Below are 8,245 nucleotides of genomic sequence, written 5' to 3' on the forward strand. Positions count from 1 at the left end.
CATCCTTTTTCTTGGATGGTTTAGGAGGAAAATGCATGGGTTTCTGAACTCATGGTTCTCTTTCTTTACCATGCTTCGTAGCAACAAAGTCTCTCTTATCATAACATTGATTCTTTGATTGTGGGTTATCAAGATCAACAACCGGTTCAATCTCTACATCATTATTATTGCTAGGTTGAGCCTCAACATGAACATCATCATTAACATTATCACTAGGTCCACGTTCATTACCAGATTGTGTTTCAGCATCAGAAATATAAATATCATTGGGATTCTTAGGTGTGTCAACAACGGGTTCACTAGAAGCTTGCAAAGTCCTATCATATTTCTTTTTGCTTATTTTTAGAAGAACTAGGTGCATCAACATCAATTCTCTGAGAATCTTGCTCAATCCTCTTAGGGTGGCCCTCAGGATACAAAGGATCCTGAGTCATTTTACCCCCTCTAGTCACAACTCTAACGACATTATCATTTTTCTTATTATTTAATTCATTGAGCAAATCATTCTGAGCTTTAAGTACTTGTTCTACTTGAGTGGTAACCATAGAAGCATGTTTACTAATAAGTTTAAGTTCACCTTTAACTCTAGACATATAATCACTCAAGTGTTCAATCATATAAGCATTGCGTTTCAATTGTCTACCAACATAAGCATCGAAGTTTTCTTATTTAACCATAAAATTATCAAACTCATCTCAGCATTGGCTAGCAGACTTATAACGAGGGATATCACCTTCATCAAATCTATATAGAGAATTTACCTTTTACTACCTATGTCGGGTTATCAATACCATGTATTTCTTCAATAGGTTGTAAATTCTTAACATCTTCAGCTTTAATACCTTTTTCTTTCATAATTTTTTTTTGCCTCTTGCATATATTCAGGATTGAGAAATAGGATACCCCTTTTCTTCGGAGTTGGTTCAGGAAGTGTCGAATCATTTTCATTACTCAGCATATTATTCAATAGCAATTCAGCTTGATCAACAGTTCTTTCCCTGAAAACACAACCAGCACAACTATCCAGGTGGTCTCTGGAAGCATCAGTTAGTCCATTAGAATAGATATCAAGTATTTCATTTTTCTTGAGAGGATGATGAGGCAAAGCATTAAGTAATTGGAGAAGCCTCCCCCAAGCTTGTGGGAGACTCTCTTCTTCAATTTGCACAAAATTATATATTTCCCTTAATGCAGCTTATTTCTTATGAGCGGGGAAATATTTAGCAGAGAAGTAATAAATCATATCCTGGGGACTACGCACACAACCAGGATCAAGAGAATTAAACCATGTTTTAGCATCACCCTTTAATGATAACGGAAACAACTTAAGTATAAAGTAATAGCGAGTTTTCTCATCATTAGTGAACATGGTGGCTATATCATTCAATTTAGTAAGATGTGCCACAACAGTTTCAGTTTCATAACCATGGAAAGGATCAAATTCAACCAAAGTAATTAACTCAGGGTCGACAGAGAAATCATAATCCTTATCGGAAATACAGATAGGTGAAGTAGCAAAAGCAAGGTCATATTTCATTCTAGCATTCAACGATTTTTCTTTCAGCTTAGCTAATAATTTCTTAAGATCATATCTGTCATTGCAAGCTAAAAAGTCTCTAGCAGTTTATTCATCCATAACATAACCCTCAGGCACAACAGGTAATTCATATCTAGGCGGAGAACCTTCATCACCACTCTCATCAATATTATCAGTTTCAATAATTTCATTCTCTCTAACCCTAGCAAGTTGTTCATCAAGAAATTCACCTAGTGGCACAGTATTATCAAGCATAGAAGTAGTTTCATCATAAGTATCATGCAAAGCTGAAGTGGCATCATCAATAACATGCGACATATCAGAATTAATAGCAGAAGCAGGTTTAGGTCTCGCAAGTTTACTCATAACAGAAGGTGAATCAAGTGCAGATCTAGATGGCAGTTCCTTACCTCCCCTCATAGTTGAGGGATAAATCTTGGTTCTTTCATCTTTCAAGTTCCTCATAGTGATCAGCAGATATAAATCCCAAGTGACTCAAAGAATAGAGCTATGCTCCCCGGCAACGGCGCTAGAAAATAGTCTGGATAACCCACAAGTATAAGGGATCGCAACAGTTTTCGAGGGTACATCATTCAACCCAAATTTATTGATTCGACACAAGGGGAGCCAAAGAATATTCTCAAGTATTAGCAGTTGAGTTGTCAATTCAACCGCACCTGAAAGACTTAATATCTGTAGCAAAGTATTTAGTAGCAAAGTACTATGATAGTAGCGGTAATGGTAGCAAAAGTAACAGTAGCAGTTTTGTAGTGATTGTAACAGAGGCAATAGAAAAGTAACTAAGCAAAGATGAATATGTAAAAAGCTCGTAGGCAATGGATCAGTGATGGATAATATGTCAAATGCGATTCCTCATGCAACAGTTATAACATAGGGTGACACAGAACTAGCTCCAGTTCATCAATGTAATGTAGGCATGTATTCCGAATATAGTCATACGTACTTACGGAAAAGAACTTGCATGGCATTTTGTGTCCTACCCTCCCGTGGTAGAGGGGTCCTATTGGAAACTAAGGGATATTAAGGCCTCCTTTTAATAGAGTACCGGACCAAAGCATTAACACTTATATTCATGAAAACATAATGGGTTCAGATATGAAATCATGGCACTCAGGACCTAGTGACAAGCATTAAGCATAGCGAAGTCATAGCAACATCAATCTCAGAACATAATTGATACTAGGGATCAAACCCTAACAGAACTAACTTGATTACATGATAAATCTCATCCAAGCCATCACCATCCAGCAAGCCTACGATGGAATTACTCATGCACGGCGGTGAGCATCATGAAATTGGTGATGGAGGAAGGTTGATGATGACGATGGCAACAGATTCCCCTCTCCGGAGGCCCGAACGGACTCAGGATCAGCCCTCCCAAGAGAGATTAGGGCTTGGCGGCGGCTCCATATCATAACACGCGATGAATCCTTCTCTCTGATTTTTTTTCTCCCCGAACGTGAATATATAGAGTTGGAGTTGAGGTCGGTGGAGCACCAGGGGGCCCACGAGGCAGGGGGCTCGCCCCCACCCTCGTGGACAGGGTGTGGGCCCCCTGGCCTTGATTCTTTCGCCAGTATTTTTTATATATTCCAAAAATATTCTTTGTTGATTTTTAGGTCATTCCCAGAACTTTTATTTCTTCACAAAAATAAAACCATGGCAATTCTGCTGAAGACATCGTCAGTCCGGGTTAGTTCCATTCAAATCATGCTAGTTAGAGTCCAAAACAAGGGCAATAGTGTTTGGAAAAGTAGATACGTTGGAGACGTATCACTGTCCCAATCACCAGCCTGATTGGGCCCGCGAGAGATAAGAAGTCTGCAAGGAGAAGAAAAGGAAACACAAGGTAGAAATGCAAAAAGTATCAAGACACTTACCCGTAAAAAAGTGGGAGCCGCCTTAGGGCCTTTTGGAATTGGGCTGCCTTCGCGGCGGCCTCCTGCCGCTTGGTCGCGACGGCTGAGTTCTTGGGCTTCTTGGGCCGGCTGTCATATAAACCAATGTCGGCTTGGCGCTTCGGTGCACCGCCTACCACATTTGTTGCGGCCAAACAACTCGCGCCCGCCCTGTCGGTGTCGCGGCTGTGTCGCGGCGCGTTGTCCTTGTTGTCATCGTCCGGCCAATCCCCAAGGCCGCCTCCTGAGGAGCTGCCTGCTCCATCACCACCACCACCTGTGGCGTCGTCCTCTTCCATGGCGGCCGCCCGAAGTCAGGGTAGTCCGCGTCGCTCAGCGACCGGTCTGATAGGTACTGATGACCTGGCTCCAGGGCGTCGGCTGCCGACTGGTCAAGATGATCTGCGCCATGGCCGACTGGTCAGGCGGCAAAAAAAAGAACCTGGACAAATGAAGGGAAAAAGAATTAAAAGACTCACCGCAGGCGGCGGGTATGCATGGCTATACGGTGGCTTGCCAAACCACCACTCTTTCTCCGAGAGCTTGCAGTTGGAGAAGTAATTCACCAGCCGGACCACCTCCACTTTCAGCAAATCCTTGGTGCACATCTGGCATGGGTCCCGGTGCCCGCTCATACGGCTGATGATGTGGGGTCGGGCTTGGAGGGTAAGCACTCGGCGCGCCATGAAGGCAGTCAGCAGATCCGAGGCCTTGAGCCCCTTCGACTCTGTCATCGCCTGAAGCCGGGCAAGAGCAGCGGAGGAGGCAGCCGATAGGTTCTTCGGCCGAAATTGTTAGTTGGTGCGGGGCTCGACCGACGAGCCGTTTGCATCAGCCGACAGGTTGACGTAGTCCATCGTTGGATGGATGTTCTTGGCGTAGAAATAAGATCTCTGCCACAGCTTGGCCTACTACAGCAAGGCAAGGGCCGGGAAGAGGACCCCGGAACCCGAACACCGCACTACGATGTAGGCTCCGCCCTGGGCCGCCTTGGTCTTGGCGGTGGTACCGAGCTTGAGGTAGAAGAAGTCCCCCCAGAGCTCAAGGGTGGGGAGTGTGCCGAGGTAGCCATCACAAAGGGTGACGAAGGCGGCTAGCAGCACCACTGTATTCGGCGTGAGGTGTTGCGGCTGGACTTTGTAGAAGGTGAGGAAGGAGCGGCTCGCGGGTAGTCCGAAGCCGCGAAGAAAGTGCGACCAGAAGACGATGTGGTCGCTGTCCTTCGGCATCAGCGAGATCTCCGCCTCAGGAGGAAGAATCACCTTTGCCTGCGTCTCGTGAGGCAGCTGCCGCTTCTGGCGAAGAAAAGTGAGGTGGTCTTCATGGACGTCGGAGCCATCCCAATCACCGGCCCATTCTCGCGCGATGGATATGGATGATCGACGGGAGCATAGTGCGGTGACGAGTGGGTGAACCCGCGGCGGAGCGAGGAGGCCATGGTGCGAGGAGGCCCGGCGACGGCAAGCTGTTGTAGCACCTCAGCAAGAGGAAGGGGTGCGGCGGCAGCAAGGAGAAGAGAAAGAGAAAGGCAAAGACGAAGGGGAGGAGGGCACACGTGCGTCTGCCGCCCCATCCTCCCCCTACTTGTATCCCCTGGCGGCGGAGCCGAGGGGGCGAGACGTGGGGGGTCGTGGGATTAACCGCGCCCACTCTCCCCACGACCCCGCACCTTCCGCGCCTTGATGACGTGCGGTTAATGCGCCACAGAAGCCCAACCGCCCGCCTCGGCCGCATTGGATCCACGCGCGTGCCGAGGCCTTGTAGTGGCGGGCCCCGGCCTACGGCGATGTCCCGTCGCGCGCGTTGGCTGGCAGGCCCGCCTGGCCTGTTGGTGCCACGTGGCGGGTGAGCAACGGGCAGCAAGCCTGTCATCCGGCTGGCGTGCCACTCGGCCCCCACCAAGATGTTTCGAATCACTAAGAGGCCAGCCTGGCCATGGCTGGCTCCTAGCTGTCGGCGCCTCCAGAAGATGGACGAAGCAAAGCTACTAGGCAACTCAGAGTAGGAAGCTGCTGAGGCTCCTTGCCTCTTCAGCCACGGTGCCCAACAGCTTCGGGGACTACTGTCGGAGTAAATGACCACGGGTAGCCTCATCAGCCCCCCATGGTATTTCAAGACATCAAGGCCAACTGCGCCCCTCACACATCTTGGACGAATGATCGGCTTCTTGGGCCGGCTGGTCTAGGAGGCCGACGGCTAGAAGGTGGCAGAATACAGAAGGCGGCAATGAGGCGGCCGGCTCCTAGCAGGAGAACCCTCCTTCCCTCAAAGTTTGCACCCACATAACTATGACGGGACGAGGCATGGCTACAGTGCAACCTGCCACCCCCGAATCGAGGGTTGAGCGTGGCTACAGTACGGGTGTACACGGCGGACGCCCCTCGCCTGGTGGGGTACTGTAGCCACGTGGCCCATGACATCACCTACTACCTAGGGAGCTATGCTCCCACGACGGCCTGTCGGTATGGTCAGCAGGCGGCGAGGCCTACCTGTCGGCAAGCCCTAGAAGGCGGCGAATCCCTAGCAGGCGGCAACGGGGGTAGGCCGCCTCCTAGCTACCAGGCGGCCCCTTCCCCCTTAAAGTCCATGTGCCATTAACCAGAAGAGACGGGGAGTGGCTACAGTGAACGCCCACCGGGCGGCGGAACTTGTCAGGACCCCGACTCGATGTCACATCGATCTAGCCTGTAGCACCTCATATCACTTTGCGGCCTCACGCACGGTATCCCCACGGGTGTCGCCTTACCTTTGCCCGGGACCGTTTGCGCCTTCTGGCTCACGTATATGATAGTGTCGCTAGCATCCATATGATAAGGAGCCCGGGCTGACATGACTAGTCGTAAACCCAAAGTGGCACAGACTTACAGGGACAGGCATCCATGACCCAGCATCGAACGTGTCGGTCATCAGCGAGTGAATCCAGGCTATAGCACTGGGCTAGCAGGACTCCGGTGAGCCGGGCTGTAGCGGGCTAACAGGACTCCGGTATTCATCGCGTGACATTTCCCCGAAGGGACAGACACAGGAACGAAGAAGGACACATGCCGGCCAGCCTAAGTGTTCCGGAGCAGTAGCAAGCTACCATGGCTCGGTGGAAACACTAGGAGACATTTCCCGGTAAGAGAGGCTACTAAAGATAAACAACTAGATGGTCAGATCCCACACATACCAAGCATTCCAATAGCATACACACAATATGCTCGATATGTGCAGATACAACATGGCATCACAACATGACTCTACGACTCAAGTAATTTATTCAATAGGCTCCGAGGAGCGAGACATTACAAACATGGGTCTCATGACCCAACAATCAGAGCATACAAGTCAAAGCACAAGCGGAAGCTATCATGTCTGGGTACAGACATCTATAAATGAAAAAGGCTGAAAAGCCTGACTATCTATCAGATCCTGCCGAGGGCACAAGATCGTAGCTGAGGTATCAAGCTAAACGTCGAAGTCCACGTGGAACTACTAGTGAGACTGAAGTCTCTCTGCAAAAACATAAAATAGGCAAACGTGAGTACAAATGTACCCAGCAAGACTTACATCAGAGCTAACTATATATGCATCATTTTCAACAAAGGGATGGTGGGGTTTAACTGTAGCAAGCCAGCTTTGACTCGGTGGCTATCCTAAACTACGACTGCAAGCAACTCTTTTGAGGTGGCGCACACGAGTCCACATATTCACCATATCAATACACCACTATGGATCCGCTCCCGTCTCCCTACGAGAACGCCATCCATAGCACTCACGCTTATCTTGCGCATTTTAAAGTATCCACTTTCACTTGTCTATGAACTGATATAAGCAACCCAGAAGTCCTTTACCGCGGACACGGCTATTCGAATAGATGATGTTAACCCTGCAGGGGTGTACTTCTTCATACATGTTTCCACCACTTAGCGTCTGCACACGACATGTGCTCGGCAGACTTCAAGCGAAAGCCGACGTGGGTGTAGACCACGACCTACCTAAACACTCAAGTCTCTAGTCCAGGTTTATCGCCTATTCGGGTTCCATCCATGAGGAGATCCGGCCGGAGTTTCGCTCACAGCCCCAAACGATGTGAACAGGGTTCCGTGACACCAAACGGGCGCCCGGTATACCCGGCCACGTGCCTACCGCATCACAGCCCACCCCTACGGTCAGCGCTGTCCACGGCCTCCGGCATACTACAAACACCAGAAACTACTTGCAACTCCTGGACAGAGGACTAGGGTGAGTAAGAAGTCGAGCGGGGTCATATTTCAGGGCCCAATGTATGGTAGTAGCTGAATCATGGATCACAAACACAGAACTCAGTTCCTGAGGACGGCTTCAATGAGACAACCCACCATGTACTCCTACATGGCCTCTCACCGACACCTTTTACCAAATCGTGTTCACACACTTAGCTCACACACAGTAGGACATGTTTGCACGCCTCTGATTCATCCCCGATGAATCAGACCTGACTCAACTCTAAGCAGTAGCAGGCATGACAAACAAGCATGAATGAGTAGGCACAACAGGGCTCAAACAATTCCTACTCATACTAGTGGGTTTCATCTATTTACTGTGGAATGATAGGTCATGCAAAGGATAAAGGGGTTCAGCTACCGCAGCAAGTAACAGTTGAATCGTTGTTGTCCTAATGCAGTAAAAGAGAGCAGGAGCGAGAGAGTGGGATTGTATCGGAATGAACAAGGGGGTTTTGCTTGCCTGGCACTTCTGAAGATAACATTGAGTCTTCATCAGTGTCAACGATCGTATCATCGGTATCGCGTCTATCGAGAGGGGACAA

This window comes from Triticum dicoccoides, chromosome 4A (genome assembly GCF_002162155.2).
Source record: "Triticum dicoccoides isolate Atlit2015 ecotype Zavitan chromosome 4A, WEW_v2.0, whole genome shotgun sequence".
Taxonomy (NCBI): Eukaryota; Viridiplantae; Streptophyta; class Magnoliopsida; order Poales; family Poaceae; genus Triticum; species Triticum dicoccoides.